Consider the following 16,926-nt stretch of genomic DNA (forward strand, 5'->3'; position numbering starts at 1 on the left):
TCCTTCTTTCCCCTCCTGGAGGTTCCCATAAACAAACCTGACTGGTGAAAATCATTTCCCTGCTTAAAAAAAAAAGATTTCACTACTTAGGACTTAAATATTCAACTGTAACCAATTTAATTTTGTCCATGTTTACCCAAAATATTGTACCATACTATATGCATTATTTTGTGTTATGTTTCCTTTGCTCACCATTATGTGGTTAAGATTACCCATGAATTGCATTTAGCTGTAAGTTCATTTCCTTTGCTACGGACTACTCATTTGGCATTTCCATGAACAAGTGCTATTATGAACAACTTTATACATGTATTTTAGTGCAAATGTGCAAGATTTGCTCCAGAAAAGTACTTGGGAGCAGAACTGCTGGGTGCAGTCTACTCATGTCTTAAACTTTTATATAACCAAACTTTTTTCCAGTATGTGTATACTAGTTCACACTCCCACCAGCAATACATGAGAATTACCTTGCTCTACACTTCTCACCACTTAATATTGTGAGCACTTTACTTTTCTTGGTATGGTAGTTTTGAAACAGTAAGTGTGATTTCCATTTGGAGTTTTCTGATAATTAATGAAGTTGACCATATATTCACGCCTTTTAGCCATTTATATTTCCTCAATTGTGAAGTGTATGTGCAATTCTTCTGCAACTATTTTCAATGGAGACATATGGTTTTCTCATTGATTTAGAGAAATTTTATATTCATCTAGACACTAGTAGCTTTTCTGTATAATTTAAAATAATAAATCAAGTCATAATTTACATTAATTTAAATCTTTTGTGTTCTTTTAAAAACTTATTTCCTACACTAATATCATGAAAGAAGTTTCCATTATTGTGACCCTAAATGCTTTCAGGTATTATTTTCTCATATTTAGGCTTATAATTTACCTGAAATTGCTTTTAAATACAGTATGACATAGTAGCCCAATTTCATTTTATTTATGAATAACTTTTATTTTTAGTTTTCTATTTTTTCCGTTTGAAATTGGAACCTACATGCTTTGTTTCTATTCCTTTAGTAGTTGCACAAAACATTCCAACATGCATATCTAATTTATCACAAGCTGAAGTTCACTATACAGGCTGAGAAGCCCTCATCCGAAAATCGAAATCCAAAATACTCCCCTTGTGCGTCACATTGGTGCTCAAAATGTTCTAGATTTTGAAGCATTTTTGGATTAGGGACATTCAATCTATATCTTTATTCTTCTCTTGGACATTACTAAGACCTCTGACAACTTGAAGTTCATTTCTCTTCTTGTCCAAACTTGTATGTTATTATAGTCATGTATTTTAATTTTACTTTATTTACATACTTTGAGATAGAGTCTTACTCTGTCACCAGGCTGGAGTGCAGTGGTACAATCTCAGCTCACTGCAACCTCCGCCACCTGGGTTCAAAGGATTCTTCTGCCTCAGCTTCACAAGTAGCTGAAACCACAGGCGTGTGCCACCATGCCCAGCTACCCTACTTTATATTTTAAAGCCAATTATACAGATTTATCATGGTATTATGCAGCTAATATTTATTCAGATTTGCCAATGTACCTGCCACTTTTTTTGTTCACTTGCAAATCAGACCTTCCAGCCAAGATCACTTTTCCTTTTTGTCTTTTCTCCTGAAACTTTTACCACAAGATCACTTTCTACTACTGAAAATATCTTCAGATTACATGTAATGAGGATTTTTGAGCTTTTCTTTTTCTAAACTTTATTTTGCCTTTATCCTTAAAGGATACTTTCAGCAGGAGTAAAGTTCTAGCTTGGTAGTTACTTTCTTTACACATCATTAAGTACATCAAAAAACTATCTTCTGGCTTCCATGATGGCTCTCAATAAGGGAGCTTGCAGTCATTCATTTGAATGTAATCTGTTCATTCTGTTTACTTGCTTTAAGTTGGTATATGTGCTTGGCATGCTGCAGTTTCTATGGCTTGGCTGGTGTGGATTCTTTCTTCTTCAATTTACCCTACTTGTGATTCACTGAAATCCCTGAATCTCAAGATAAGTATCTTTTATCAATTCTGGTAAACTTTGAGATATTATCTCACCAAGTATTAATTATGCTTCAGCCTTTCTAGGAATTCTGATTAGATATATTTTAAATCTTCTCAATCTATCCTTCATTTCTCTTTCATATTTGATTTTTTTTTTGTCAATTGGTGTTATGTTCTGAATATTTTCTTCTCTATTTTTCAGTTTACTAATTCTCTCTTCAGATGTATCTAATCTCCCATGTGTGGGGTGGTGTGGTGGTGTAGAATTCAAATAATTCACTTGTTTACTTGTTTCAAAAATTCTATTTGGCTTTCAAACCTGCTGGATTGTTTTAAATATTTTCTATGTCCTATAAATTTTAAAATTTGCCTTTTACTTCAAGAATAAGAATAGTTGTTTTAAAATCTGTGTCTGATACCTCCAACAATGGAAGTAGTTATAGACTTGTTTCTGCTGGTTCCTTACTTCCATGTGTAGGTTAAAAATTTTTAAAAAGCTACAATAAATCAGAAAGTAGAGATGCATCTTCATTAGTCATGAAATCAAGGAAGACAGAAGGGCATAGTTTTTCAGATATTCATGGGGAGACTTTTGGGTAGACTCTGGGCTACCCTACAGCTTTTACAAAAAGTATTGTGGGAATGTTAGTTTGACCTTCTCCCTGTAAGTCTCCAGGTATAAATATTAGCAGTCAGGTTGAGGATGCGAGGCTTATGTCAAATATTTCTTTTTTGGGGGCTGCCATCTCATCAGGGCCAACTGCTTTGACTTTTAACTTGCTTTTAAATGTATCTCTGCTCTTAAAATTCATGAACTATGCCCTTACTGATATTAAGTGATTTGTCCTTTGATTCCCTTATGGTGGAAAAAAAGCCTTTATACATTAGCTTGAATTGTGACCACATTTAAAGGCACAAAAGCTGAGTATGAATTTCTTTTAAAGGCTTTCATGTTGGCTGTGAGTCCATACATTGCCTTGAAATGGCAGACTGCAATTAAACTCGTCTAAATTCCATGAACTGTACTGAGCACCCACTAGAACACCATGCACTGGCTCTGTGGATATCAGGACAAATGAGACACAGTCCTGGTTGGATCAATAGATTATTCCCTTTTCCTTTTATCTCTTATTCCTAAGAAAACCAGGAAAAGTGTGAGTCAAGGACATTAGACAGCTCCAAGTTCAATACTCAGATGTATGTGAGCTTACACAATTAAGGAGCATTGGCTTTTAACATATGAATGTTTGTAAGTTGATACCAAAGAAACTACATTTGCTAAGAGAGTGCTTGAGCTGGGTGCGGTGGCTCAAGCCTCTAAACCCAGCACTTTGGGAGGCCAAGGTGGGCTGATCACAAGGTCAAGAGATTGAGACCATCTTGGCCAACATGATGAAACCCCATCTCTACTAAAAATACAAAAATATTAGCTGGGCATGGTGGCACATGCCTGTGGTCCCACCTACCCAGGAGGCTGAGGCAGAATTGCTTGAACCCAGGAGGCGGAGGTTGCAGTGAGCTGAGATCGCACTACTGCACTCCAGCCTGGCACCTGGCAACAGAGCAAGACTATCTCAAAAAAAAAAAGAAAAAAGTTTGAAGCTATCCAGAGCCATATTCCTGAACAAGGAAACGGCATCATTATTTTATAGCTGTAGGATTCTTCCTGTCTCCCTCCTTCTTCCTTTTCTTCTCCTGTGCTCCCCAGGGTGGTTACCCACTTCTCTGTGACCCAGCCCTAAGTGTAAAGCCCAAGTGCCCCAAGCAATGGCTGTGCAGACATCAACTTTGAAAGAGTGCTCTGAACTCCGTGTGGAGCTGCAGGAAGAAGATATGGAGAAGAGTTGTATGTGGACCACATCAGGAAGGCAGGTTGGCTAAACGTTTATCTGACAAGCTTTCATTTGTGCAGAGCCCACCTGCTATTTGGTGCCAGCAATAGGCAAAACTGACTCACTGTGATTCATGTGACTATCCTGGCAAACTGCAACCAACTGAAGGCCACCTAAGCACCCATGCCATGAGTGCATAACGGCCGCCATCAAGATGCTCTGAAGGGCTGCACCCTTGCAGGCAGTTCAATAGTTCAGTGTGCCAGAGACATGCTGAGGTGTCTCTTTCTGTCCTAGCCCTTCTCATGTCCACCTGCCTAGAGGCCCATTGAGAGCCCGAGCTCTGCTGAAAAGGTGAGGCCCTCCTATACTACGTTACACAACACAAATGTCTCAGCACAGAATCTTTCATCTTCTTGGGGAGAGGATCAGCAGCTGACTCTTCCAGATTTTGATGTAAAAACTTAGGAAACAGTCTGCATTGAATGAAGGACCTGAAAGTGGAAAAACACATAGGTTTTACTTTATCAATGACGTCCCTGGGGCAGTGTTTTTGGTAAATAACTTCACCTTAGATCTCACACCCACACATGACAAAAGCAGCGCCCTCTTCCTTTAAAATCTAAAAAGAGGTACTTGTTCAAGTGATCATAATTCTCAATTTCACCCTAATGAGAGCAGTCAAGTACCTCAGCAGCAGCATCACCCTCTACTGTCAGCAGTGGGACAAAGGAACGGTCCTCCATCTCTGACAGCCCACTAGAGCTTCATCTTCACAAACAATTAGCAGCAGAAAGTGAACACTGAAGTAATACAACTGACACTAAAAAGTGTGAGAACCATTTAACTTTTCTTTTTTCCATTTTTCATGCCTTTGATACTGCCGCATCTAATAGCCTAAAATTATGCTGTCTCTGGTCCTCCAAGAGTATGGTTATCTTAAATCAAAATTTTTCATAAATTTAAACACATTACATAAGATGCTACTGTCAGTATCGGAAACTCACTCTGGCATCACTTGAAAGACTTCCAGTGCCAGAGTACATGTGACTAAAGGTTTAAAAGATATGATGAAAGGGAAGATTGCAATGTATACATTCACGTTACTAAGGATCACATTAAATACATTTTAACACTTTGGTGCAAATCTCACTTTAAATCCAGAGGGCATTGGCCAGATTGAGAACCAACACCACCACAACAAAATAGAACAAAAACGTTTCCTTTCAGAGGTGCTGGTTTAGTCTCCACAGGTAACTGCCTCAATGCAGGGATGCAGTTTAACGGATCTAGAGAAAGTATTGTTGAGGTGGTAGCTTCTCACCCAACTCACCCAAGGGAAAGTCACAACAGGGCTTGGGTGCTATTGGCCATCTGTTCCTGCCACTGTGCATTTTACTCCAAAATCAAAGGAGCAAAGCCAAAATGTTTGCTGGATGTTCACTTTTAACTGTTACTAATTTCTGGCTGGTCCTGTATTTCTCCTGCCCTCCTCTGGTGAATGACCAGCTAGTTTAATAATGAGAGTCAAATTACAATAGGCAGTGATTTGCCATCTCCCCACCTCAGTCAGGGCAAAACGCTGTGGGAACCGCGCCCCCTGCTCAGTGATGACAGCACAGGCATAGATCACTCACATGAACACAGATGGGTCACTGCTCTGCCAGCTCAGATGGTAGGAAACGGTGACCAAGAGGCCATAGAAGGCTGAGAACAGCATCAGGATGTGTTATGTGCTCCATGGATCCTAAAGAAAATATGTCAGTTAGCCAAGTCACTCCACAGTTATGTGAATAACAGGATCTCTATCAAACATTCAAACATTAGAAACATCTCCACAGTCCAGCTGGATGGATGCGTTAATTCCTGTGATCATTCCTGCCCATGGACCTATAAGTATCTAGTGGGCACACAAAAACCTCACCTGTTGGTTTATGAACATTGATTTTGATAAGGGATTGGGTAGGGGGAGTTTTGACTAATTGTAAATACTTATAAGAATAAAACTGAATCTTTCCTGAAATTAAGCTTAGGATTTTTTATAGAATGTAATATTAAACATGTGTCACTCTTCTGAATTCAATGTAACAATTATAATAATTATTTTTCTCAATGTTTATTAATTGATAGTCTAAATGGCATAAGTGTAAAAGTGGCATAAGAGATTAAACAGACTAATAAACTGAAAACTTGATAAAGATTAAAGATAGTCAGCTGAAAGATTTCCAGTGCAAGAGTACACTGTTACTAAAGACTTAAGATATGATTAAATCAAAGATTGTAATGTATATATTCATGTTATTAAGGAATACACTAAATACATTTTAACACTTTGGTACAAATCTCACTTTAAATGGTGTAAGCAAAGAAAGAGCAAAGTTATTTGAAATGAAAAGAGAAAGGCACTTCAGGTTTAATTTGATAGAAGCACAGATGTCAGTTATCAACACATGGTACTCAGACTGGTAGAGCAGAACTTGAAAAATACATGTTACCAGCCCAAGTAGTGTGGTGGCCTGGGACTCCAGGTCTCCTTCTATACGCACCTGCTGCTCCCACTAAAACAAACATGTCTCTCACATGCCAAGAAGAAAACATCTACATATTAACCGTCTCAATCACCATCAACAGAATCACTGATCCCTTCTGAAAGCTAAATTTAGTCAAGAAATTAAATACTTTTTTCTCAAGATTTTTTTTTTAAGATGGGTTGTCAATTGTGCTCACATGATGTTCAAATGAACGAGTCAAGTGTACTTAGCAGTTATCCTCTGTAACTGCTAAGATAGGCTGGAAAGCAAATATACCCTGAATAGAGCAGGTAATTTTATTTTTGAATGCTTCATTTTCTTACAAATTAAAATGTATTTCTTTTACCCTCCCCATTGTACAAGTCTTAACGAACGAGAGCAGTACCTGGAACACAAATTGCAGGGAGCCGACTCTCGCAGAGACTGCTGAGCTGCATGGTTATAAGGTCAGGAAGTATGACTCACTGTCTCCAGACGCATCTCCACACAGATTCCCCACACCAAGACGTCCCGCGTGCCTCTCAGATCAGCTTCCCCAGAGGTCAGGTGCATTGCCTTTTCCAGCGCCCTAAGGTACCATGGCTGCATTCATTATTTTTTAGATTCTGTGCAGATGTCTTCCTCACCAATTTTGTTAAAAAACTTAAACCCAGTGATGAAGCATCCTCCATGGACCTTTTCTTCCTTTGGAGTTTTCATCAGCAACACCTTCCCTTCCAGTATCCAAGGAAGAGGTGTACTTCCTCCTTCCTGAGCCAAACCCTCCCCTCAGATCACGATGTCCTACTCTTTTTCATTGGTCCCCTCTGCCCAGCCGTTAAAAATACTTAAGTTGCTGACATCTTTTTTATTTTGAGATGGAGTCACTATCACCCAGGTTGGAGTGCAGTGAACACGATCTCGCCTCACTGCAACAACCTCCACTCACTTCAACCTCCACCTCCCAGGTTCAAGTGATTCTCCTACCACAGCCTCCCGAGTGCCCAGGATTACAGGTGTGCACAACCACAACCAGCTAATTTTTTTGTTGTCACCATGTTGGTCAGGGTGGTCTCAACTCCTGACCTCAGGTGATCTGCTCCCCTTGGCTTTTCAAAGTGCTGGGATTATAGGCATGAGTCACCATACCCGGCCAGTTGCTGACATCTTTAACAAATAAAGTCAGTCCTCCTTCCCCTTGTTCCAGTTGCCCTCGAAAGCTACTGTACTATCCTAGTCTGTTTGGACTGATATAACAGAATACCATAGACTGGGTGGCTTATAAACCACAGAAATTTATTTCTCACATTTGTGAAGGCTGAAAGCCCAAGGTCAGGGTGGAGGAAGGAGAAGGTTTGTTGTCTGGGGAAGCCCTGATTCCTAGATGGTGCCTGTCTGCTGTGTTCTCAGGTGGTAGAAGATGTAACAGAGCACTCCAGGGCCTCTTTGACCAGGCACTAATTCGATTAATGAGGACTCCTCCCTCAATAGCTGCAATCACCTCACAAAGTCCTCACCTCTGATATGGTTACATTGGGGATTAGGATTCAACATGAACTTTGAGGCAGACATTCAGTCTATAGCATATGCTATCCCTCTTTTTCTTTTTTTTTTTTTTTGAGACAGAGTTTCCCTGTTGTTACCCAGGCTGAAGTGCAATGGCATGATCTCCGCTCACTGCAACCTCCGCCGTCTGGGTTCAAGCAATTTTGCTGCCTCAGCCTCCTGAGTTGCTGAGACTACAGGCGTGTGCCACCATGCCCAGCTAATTTTTTGTATTTTTAGTAGAGACAAGGTTTCACCATGTTGACCAGGATGGTCTCAATCTCTTGACCTCATGATCCACCCGCCTCGGCCTCCCAAAGTGCTGGGATTATAGGCACGAACCACCGTGCCCCACCCCCTCTTTTTCCTTTAAGTGCCATCCCAGCCTTTTGCAGGTCTGGGCTCCACATTTCACTTCTGGTCATCGGTAACTCAGTAGTCTCTGTTATACCGGGTACCTTTAATGACTGGAGGTCCTACCGCAAGCTGTGTGACTTTGCCCTCCCAAAGTGCTAGGATTACAGGCATGAGACACTGCCCAGCCTTAGTATTATTATTAAGACAGAGTTTAGCTCTTATTGCCCAGCCTGGAGTGCAATACTGCAATCTTGGCCCACGGCAACTTCCACCTCCTGGGTTCAAGTGATTCTCAAACGATTCAATCCTCCCAAGTAGCTGGGACTACAGGCATGCACCACCACGCCCAGATAATTTTTTTGCATTTTAGTAGAGATGGGGCTTTACCATGTTGGTCAGGCTGGCCTCAAACTCCTGACCTTAGGTGATCTACCTGCCTTGGCCTCTGAAAGTGCTGGGATTACCCAATACCCACAGTGTTGGGCAGTGTGTAAAGACAGCTGGAGCCAGAATGTTCGTGAGCTGATTATTGTTGAAGCTGGGTGTCAGTACATAGGGTTCATTATGCATTCTCTAGCTGTTATAGACAGAAATTCCCATAATAATTGGTTTTAAAAGAAATCAGCCAGGCAAAGTGGCTCATGCCTATAATTCCTGCACTGTGGGAGATGAAAGTGGAAGGATGGCCTGGGGCCAGGAGTTTGAGACCAGCCTGGGCAACACAGGAAGACCCTGTCTCTACAAAAAATTCAAAAAATTAGCCAGGCGTGGTGGTGCACACCTGTAGTCCCAGCTACTTTGGAGGCTAAAGTGGGAGGACCATTTGAGCTCATGAGTTTGAGGCTGCAGTGAGCTATGACTGCACCATTGCACTCTGGCCTGGGTGACAAAAAGAGACCCTGTCTCTAAAAAATAATTTTTTAAAGATATTTAATTAATTTACATATCTGAAGATGGAGTTTCACTCTGTCATCCAGGCTGTAATGCAGTGGCATCATCTCGGCTCACTACATCTCCCAGGTTCAATCAATTCTCCTACCTGAGCCTCCTAAATAGCTGGGATTGCAGGTGTGGACCACCACACCCAACTAATTTTTGCATTTTTATTAAGAGACATGATTACGCCATGTTGGCCAGGCTGGTCTCAAAATCCTAAACTCAAGTGCTCCACCTGCCTCAGCCTCCCAAAGTGTGAGATTCCAGGCGTGAGCCACCATGACAACCTTTTATATAAATTTTCTTTTTTAAAAGGGTTCTGGTTGGGTCAGTTGACAGGCCCCAGGTCCCTTGAGTCTCATTTACTTCCATTGCATGGCAGCAGCTTCTGTCCCTTCCCTGTTCCCCAGGAACAGGATTGAGCACACCTCTCCTTCCCTGCCCAGGTCCTCTGGCCCCACCTTGCCTCCCCCCAAGGCCACTCTCCTGGCAAGCCCACCCCAATGCCTGGGATCTAGGGGAGGAGAGGCAGGTGGGTGTGGTCTTGCCTGCAGTGTAGAGATGATGCCAGTGGCCACCTGAAGCACAGCACTCATGGTGTCTGACACTTCAAACAAAGCTTTCCTGTCCTCCTGGGAGGAACATGGCAGAAGATGTTCCTCTTGGCACCCAGGGTGCCCACAGCCACACCCCACACTGAGGCATCCCTGCTGCCTTCCATGGGAAGAATACTCAGTACCCAAAGGAAGGGCCGAGAGCTCCAAAAGCAGCCACAGATGGGGCTGACTACACAGGATTGGAGTAGGTACGGCAATCTTGAGGGTCCCTGTCTCGGTATGCCAGAACCCCGAGAACTGGCACATGGTGTGTAGGCAGGCAGACCTCCCCCAGCCACCATCCCAAGCCTCACAACTGTAGGTCTTTGTTGCAGGTGCTGGCAAGTTCCTTGAGGGTCATCAGGAGCATGGCATGTTGCAAGAAGAGGGAGGCACGGGGTTTGACCAGAAATTCTGCCCCCTCCCTGGGGACCTCACATCCACCCTTCCTTTCTCCCTGCCATGCTCACCTGCCCAATCACACACCCTGCTTTGCTCCAGATCAGCTCCAAGCTGTCAGGGTTTTTCTTCTGGGGCATCAGGCTGCTTCTGGTGCTGTGGACAGAGATGCAGGCACTGAAGGGGCTGGGCCATTGGCTGGTCCAGCAGCTCACTGGCCAGGTCTGGTGGAGGGCAGGGAGGAAGAAAGCCATGCCTAAGGGGCATGGGGAATGCAGAGGCTGAGAGGGGCAGGTGGAAGTGGCAGTTCAGCGCTTACCTGTAGGCATCTGAGAGCTACATGAAGCTGAATTCCTTGGTGCCATAGAGGATGAGGTCCCTGGCCATCCTGCTGAGATGGGTCATGCAGAATGAAGCCTAGAACAGGAACTCAGCTGGGAGAAAGAAAAGATTCCCAGTCACCAAGCCTCTCTGGTACTCACCCAGCCTGACCATACAGAAAGAAAGAGGAAGTTAGACAGTGGAAGGGACCTGGCTACATTTTCATTTTTTTTTCCAGACAGAGCCTGTTCTGTTGCCAGGCTGGAGTGCAGTGGTGAGATCTTGGCTCACTGCAGTCTCCACCTCCTAGGTTCTAGCAATTCTCCTGCTTCATCCTCCTGAGTAGCTGGCACCATGGCCAGCTAATTTTTCTATTTTTATTAGAGACGGGATTTCACCATGGTGGCCAGGGTAGTCTCGATCTCTTGACCTCGTGATCCACCTGGCTTGGTCTCCCAAAGTTCTTGATTAGAGGTGTGAGCCACTGTGCCTGACCTAAATTTTCATTTTGAGTAAAGATAAAGTCTTGCTATGTTGCCCATGCTGGTCTAAAACACCTGGGCTCAAGTAATCTTCCTGCCTTGGCCTCCCAAAGTGCTGGAATTACAAATGTGAGCCACTGCACCTAGCCTGTTTTTTGTTATTGCTGTTGTTCTAAATAAACCAGCTTTGGCTGGGTGTGGTGGCTCACTCCTGTAATCCCAGCAGTTTGGGAGGCCAAGGTGGGCAGATCATGAGGTCAGGAGATCCAGAACATCTTGGCCAACACGGTGAAACCCCGTCTTTACTAAAAATACAAAAATATTACCTGGGTGTGGTGGCATGCAACTGTAATCCCAGCTACTTGGGAGGCTGAGCCAGGAGAATCACTTGAACCCAGGAGGTGAAGGTTGCAGTGAGTCGAGATCGTGCCACTGCACTCAAGTCTGGCAACAGAACAGACTCTGTCTGGAAAAAACATGAAAATTTAGCCAGCTCCCCCCCAACCGCCTCTGGCAACAGAGCAAAACAAAACAAAAAAATAAGATAAACCAGCTTTACCGATGTGTTGTTCACATAAATCTACCCATTTATTTATTTTCATTTTATTTTATTTTTTGAGATAAAGTTTTACTCTTGTTGCCCAGGCTGGAGTGTACTGGTGTGATCTCAGCTCACTGCAGCCTTGGCCTCCTGGGTTCAAGCGATTCTCTTGCCTCAGCTTCCCAAGTAGCTACAGGTGCCCACCATCACACCTGGCTAAATTTTGTATTCTTAGTAGAAATGGGGTTTCACCATGTTGGCCAGTGCTGGGAATACAGGCATGAGCCACTGTGCCCTGCCCAATTTACTCATTTAAAGTTTACACTTTAGTGTACAATCACCACCACAAACAGTCTGAACATACAGGAGTAGGAGAAGACTGGAGAGAAGCTGGGCTGAGGGACAGAAGTGAGGCACAGGGCAGGGGACTGGCTCCCCAACACTCACCCATGAAGTCACGCTCACTGGTGGCATCCATGCTGTTAAGAGTGATGGCACCAAAGTTGAGTTCTGGGGGTTGGGAGGAAGCAGGGCTGGGCTGGAGAACAGGGAGTGTGGCCTCCTCTCCCCTAAGCTGGTTGCCTGGCCCCCTCCCCCTGGAAAGAGGATCAGGAAAGAGGATTAGGGTGGGTGGGGTAGGAGCTGGGGGGAGGCATCTTTCCACAGTCTCAGGAGGGAGGTAGGAGCCCTGAGTCTCTCAGTACCAGGCACCCGTGCCATGGGTGACCCTTGGCCTAGATAAGCTCAGTGCCCATAGGCAATGAATGATGATTTCACCAGGGGCCACCGGCTCCTGCCCTCTGGTGTGTCTGCATCTCCTGGCCAGTGCTGAGGGTGACTCTCCCTAGGGAGGAGGAGCAGGGTATCTCACCTGCTCAGAGCAGCTCTCTGTCTATACCCACGGGATTGCCCAAAATGGCCCCGCTGCAGGGACAGGGATTCATGGTGACCAGGGCTCCTGGCAGGCAGCCCTGACAGACAGACAGAAAGACACACACACACACAAACAGAATGAAGTCCTAGTTGCCAGGGCAACTGTCTGGAGCTCAACCTTTTCCCTTGTCCCCTAATGTCTCCTGAATGCTTATCCCCAGGCACCGAGAAACCATGGGTGCAGAACCCTTGTCTCCTGACACATGTCCCCATATGTCAGGCTGAGGGCAGTCGGCTGGACTCACTAGAGCCTCACTGAAGAGCTCCAGCCCTGCTCAGACACATTCACTGGCTTGGACATCCCCACCTTAGCAATAGCTGGGGCTCCATGCAGGGACCCCTCTGAGCAGACAACCTGATTTTCTAGCCCTCTCTGCCCTTCCCAGCTCATGTGTGAATCCCTAGGCTATGCAGCAGCCACCCCCACCAGGCCCTTAGGGCACTGGAGCCTCACCCACCTCCCCAGGGGCAGGACACCAATCAGCTTTTGCATCTCCAGCAGCCGCTCAGAGTCTAGGGTCAGCACCATGGCACCGTTGTGAGAAGCCAAGGGCAGGAGAGTCAGGGCAGCCAGGGTTCTCCCATCCAGTACAGCCCCAGCACCTCACCCAGCTCACCTCAGGATCCAGTGGCTCCAGTGAAGGGGCTGGGCCCTCTGCAGGTGGGTGTACCCTGGGAAGAGGATGTCATGTTCCCTGTGGGAGAGGAGGAGCAGGGACTCAGGTGGAGGCCAGGTCAAGGCCTGCCAGTGACACTGGGACCCTGCAGGCCTGGGTCACCCCGGGAAGAAGTGTTGCCCTACAGCACTGCACCTGAACGAGGGATCCAGGATCTCCCAGGGACTAATTGCTCTCAAAGGAAAAAGAGGATGAAATGGGGCCATGTGAACCATGGACTGGGCCTGAGCTGTGGGGCTCCTGGGGTGAGGCTTTGCCAGGAATACCCAAAGCCTGAGCCTCTGTCACGCAGCATCTCCCAGCAGGGGGCTAGAAAAGGGGAGGAGGCCCATGTTGGGTATGACTTGGGTATGACTTGGGAGGTTTCATTTGAGGACCCCAGAAATAACTGGGGCTCATAAAGAGCTGCTCGGAGCAGGTGGGATACCCTGCCCCTCATTCAAGTTACTAATTTTTTGTACTTTTAATAGAAACAGGGTTTCACCATGTTGGCCAGGCTGGTCTCAAACTCTTGACCTCAGATTATCCACCCACCTTGGCCTCCTAAAGTGCTGGGATTACAGGCATGAGCCACTTCGTCCAGCCTGTTGCTGTTTTAAATAAACCAACTTTGCTGAGATATCACTCACACTTTAGTGCACACCCATCACCGATTTTAGAGCATTTTCGTCACCCCCTAAGGAAATTCTGTACTCAAGGCCAGGTACGGTGGCTCAAGCCTGTAATTCCAGCACTTTGGGAGGCCAAGATGGTAGGATCACTTGAGGCTGGGAGTTCAACCAGACCGGGCCACATAGTGAAAACCCGTTACTACAAAAAAATATAAAATCTTTGCAGGGTGTGGTGCACACCTGCGGTCTTACCTACTCAGAAAGCTGAGGTGGGAAGATCATTTGAGTCCAGGAGTTTGAGGCTGCAGTGAGCTATCACTGAGCCACTGCACTCCAGCCTAGGTGACAGAGCAAGGGCTTGTCTCTAAAGACAATTAAACAGAAAAAATTTGGCCGGGTGTGGTTGCTCACACCTGTAATGCCAGCACTTTGGGAGGCCAACATGGGTGGACCACAAGATCAGGAGATTGAGAACATCCTGGCCAACATGGTAATACTTTGTCTCTACTAAAAAATACAAAAATTAGCTGGGTGTGGCACATACCTGTAGTTCCAGCTACTGCGGAGACTGAGGCAGGAGAATTGCTTGAATCTGGGAGGCAGTAGTTCCAGCTACTGTGGAGACTGAGGCAGGAGAATTGCTTGAATCTGGGAGGCAGAGGTTGCACTGAGCCGAGTGCCACTGCACTTCAGCCTGGGTGACAAGAGCAAAACTCTGTCTAAAAAAAAAAAAAAAAAGTTAAGAATTTTAAAATTAGGCTGGGCGCAGTGGCTTATGCCTATAATCCCAGAACTCTGGCAGGCTGAGGTGGGCAGATCACCTGAGCTCAGGAGTTCAAGAGATCAGCCTGGCCAACATGGTAAAATCCATCTCTACTGAAAAAAAATACAAAAATTAGCTGCATGTGGTGCACATACCTGTAATCCCAGCTACTTGGGAGGCTGAGGTAGGAGAATCACTTGAACCAGGGAGGCAAAGTTTGTAGGTAGGAGAGATTGCACCACTGCACTCCAGACTAGGTGACAGAGCAAGTCCCTGTCTCAAAAAAAAAAAAAAAAGTAAATTAAAGAAACCCTGAACTCTGTAGCATACACTCCCTGTTCCTCCTAGCAGCCTTGCGCCACCTCCATGGTCACAATTTGTGTGCCCTTATTTCCCTCCAAGTCTGAGAAACAGGGGTCACAGGGAGTTGACCAAGAGGAGGGGTCTCTGACAACACGTGGAGACTCCCCAGCAGCTCCTCCTCCAGGTCTGCAAGGAACAAATCCAGACCCAAAGACACCAGGTCCCAGAAGCCAAAGCCTGGGATGAGGCCAGCAGGAGGCAGCCTTTGCCTCTGCCTTTCACCAGATGGGCTGGGTGGGGACAGATAATGCGGGAGACGTGGGACACAGGCAGAGTGGGGAGAGACTCTTGCTGCTCCAGGCACAGCTAAGCTAGTGCCTTAGTTTCCTTCCCTCAAATCTGCAAAGGGTGAGTTCTCTTCCCTTTTATTTTTTAGTTTTTGAGGTGGAGTCTCACTCCGTCTCCTAGGCTGAAGTGCAGTGATGCGATCGAAGCTCACTGCCATCTCTGCCTTTTGGGTTCAAGGGATTCTCCTGCCTCAGCCTCCCAAGTAGCTCTGATTACAGGTGCACACCACCACGTCTGGCTAATTTTTGTATTTTTAGTAGAGACAGGGTTTCACCATGTTAGCCAGGCTGGTCGTGAACTCCTGACCTCAGGTGATCCACCGGCCTCTGCCTCCCAAAGTGCTGGAATTACAGTCAGGAGCCACCACACCAGGCCCCACGAAGGGTGACTCTTCCCTGCCTGATAAGCTAGACTGCCATGGGAGTATTGGGGACTGCAGGAAATGCCCCACTCCTGGCTGTTCTGCCTCAATCTCGGCGTTCTGTAATACCCGTCCCCCGGGGCCTGGCATCTCCACCCTGTTTGTCCCTGCCACCTAGTCTGCTGTTCAGGATGCCATCACACCTCTCTCTAACCCCTGGGTGTCCCTTGGGAACTCACACCTCTGTGGGATCCACCATGGTCCTGATGGGCTCCCACAGGAGGCCGGAGCACATCGAGCAGGTCTGCCACATCCATAGTCTAAGCTCCATGACCACCTGTGCAAGCAGGAGGTGATGCTCAGGGAGGCTGATGAGCTGCTTCCCTGGGGAGCCAGGACCCTGCTGAGCTCTAACTGCCCCCTGGGCTCCCCAAGGTTGGGACAGCAAAAAGCAGGGGGGTGGAGGGGCTAGAGGCACCTGGTTATTCCGGCTGCATCCCGTGAGCAGCTTCCCAGCAGTTTTGCCAATGAGCTCTTGGAAGTGAAGGGAGGCCCAGGGTCACAGTCTAGATGCCCAGAGGAGTCAATCCAGGCAAGGCAGCTTTTATCAGCCCTGCCAACCTCCCTCTCTACCCAAGGGCCCCAGGTCTTGCCCAAATCTCTCACCAATTCTGCTTAGCCCTGCTGTTCTTTATTTTTTTTCCTTTCAATTTTCTGTAGTTATGAAACCTTGTTATGTTGCCCACGCTCGTCTCAAAGTCTTGGCCTCAAGTGATCCTTCCACCTCAGCCTCCCAAAGTGCTAGGATTATAGGCATGAGCCACTGCAACTGGCCATGTCCTGAGGTCTCCACTGCTGTCTGCCAATGGTGAAGTAAATGGAAAAATGGTGCTAATGCTCCAAGTGGCCCAGGGGCAGGTGGAGACGGGAGGCCAGGAAAGCGGTGGGGCTGCAGGGGTCTTACCTTCAGGTGGCACTCGCTGGCTGTGTGGATGTCCTCATCATTGGGGTTGAGTCTGAAGGTGCCCCAGGCTCACTTCTCAGTCACCTATAGCAGGTGGCAGCAACGCTGGGGGGCAAGTGAACAGATATCAGGAGTCAGGAGAGCCCCTGCCCTGGTCCCACCCTATCCCTAATGGCTGACTGTCCCTGTCTAGGAGCTGACTCCTGAAAGCACACCCTGGGACGGGGCATCTCGGGTGGGGACACCTTTACTCATGAGCCATGTGGGCATCGGGGTCGTTAAAGGATGGAGAGAGGCACTCATCAAGGCATGCAGTTAAGCAGCACTTGAGTATTTAATTAGTTCAACATGAAACCACAGACTGGCAACACTGCACTATTTGCTCAGGGATTTGGTGGGAGCCTGGGGCCACAGGGAGGGGCCTCGGGCCACAGGGAGTACCT

At 46.3% G+C, this 16,926-nt stretch overlaps 1 protein-coding gene across 11 annotated transcripts in view; it reads right to left on the minus strand.

Moving 5' to 3' along the window:
- LOC128928122 (uncharacterized) overlaps positions 1-16,926 on the minus strand; it is a 39,082-nt gene that overhangs the window by 21,735 nt on the left and 421 nt on the right. Inside the window, exons 2-13 of one of the 11 annotated variants that reach the window (XM_078353763.1) lie at positions 16,484-16,588; positions 15,761-15,856; positions 14,663-14,780; positions 14,289-14,463; positions 13,074-13,151; positions 11,971-12,119; positions 11,309-11,448; positions 10,499-10,613; positions 10,251-10,335; positions 6,753-6,935; positions 5,474-5,583; positions 3,962-4,330 (exon numbers count right to left, since the gene is read on the minus strand). The gene's annotated coding sequence lies outside the window, so the exon portion shown is untranslated. Of the gene's footprint in view, positions 1-3,961; positions 4,331-5,473; positions 5,584-6,752; positions 6,936-10,250; positions 10,336-10,498; positions 10,614-11,308; positions 11,449-11,970; positions 12,120-12,394; positions 12,495-13,073; positions 13,152-14,288; positions 14,464-14,662; positions 14,785-15,758; positions 15,857-16,483; positions 16,589-16,926 lie in introns of all 11 variants that reach the window. The other 10 variants (XM_078353766.1, XM_078353764.1, XM_078353769.1 and 7 more) reach the window with 10 other exon arrangements.

The sequence above is a fragment of the Callithrix jacchus genome, chromosome 17, assembly GCF_049354715.1.
Source record: "Callithrix jacchus isolate 240 chromosome 17, calJac240_pri, whole genome shotgun sequence".
Lineage (NCBI taxonomy): Eukaryota > Metazoa > Chordata > Mammalia > Primates > Cebidae > Callithrix > Callithrix jacchus.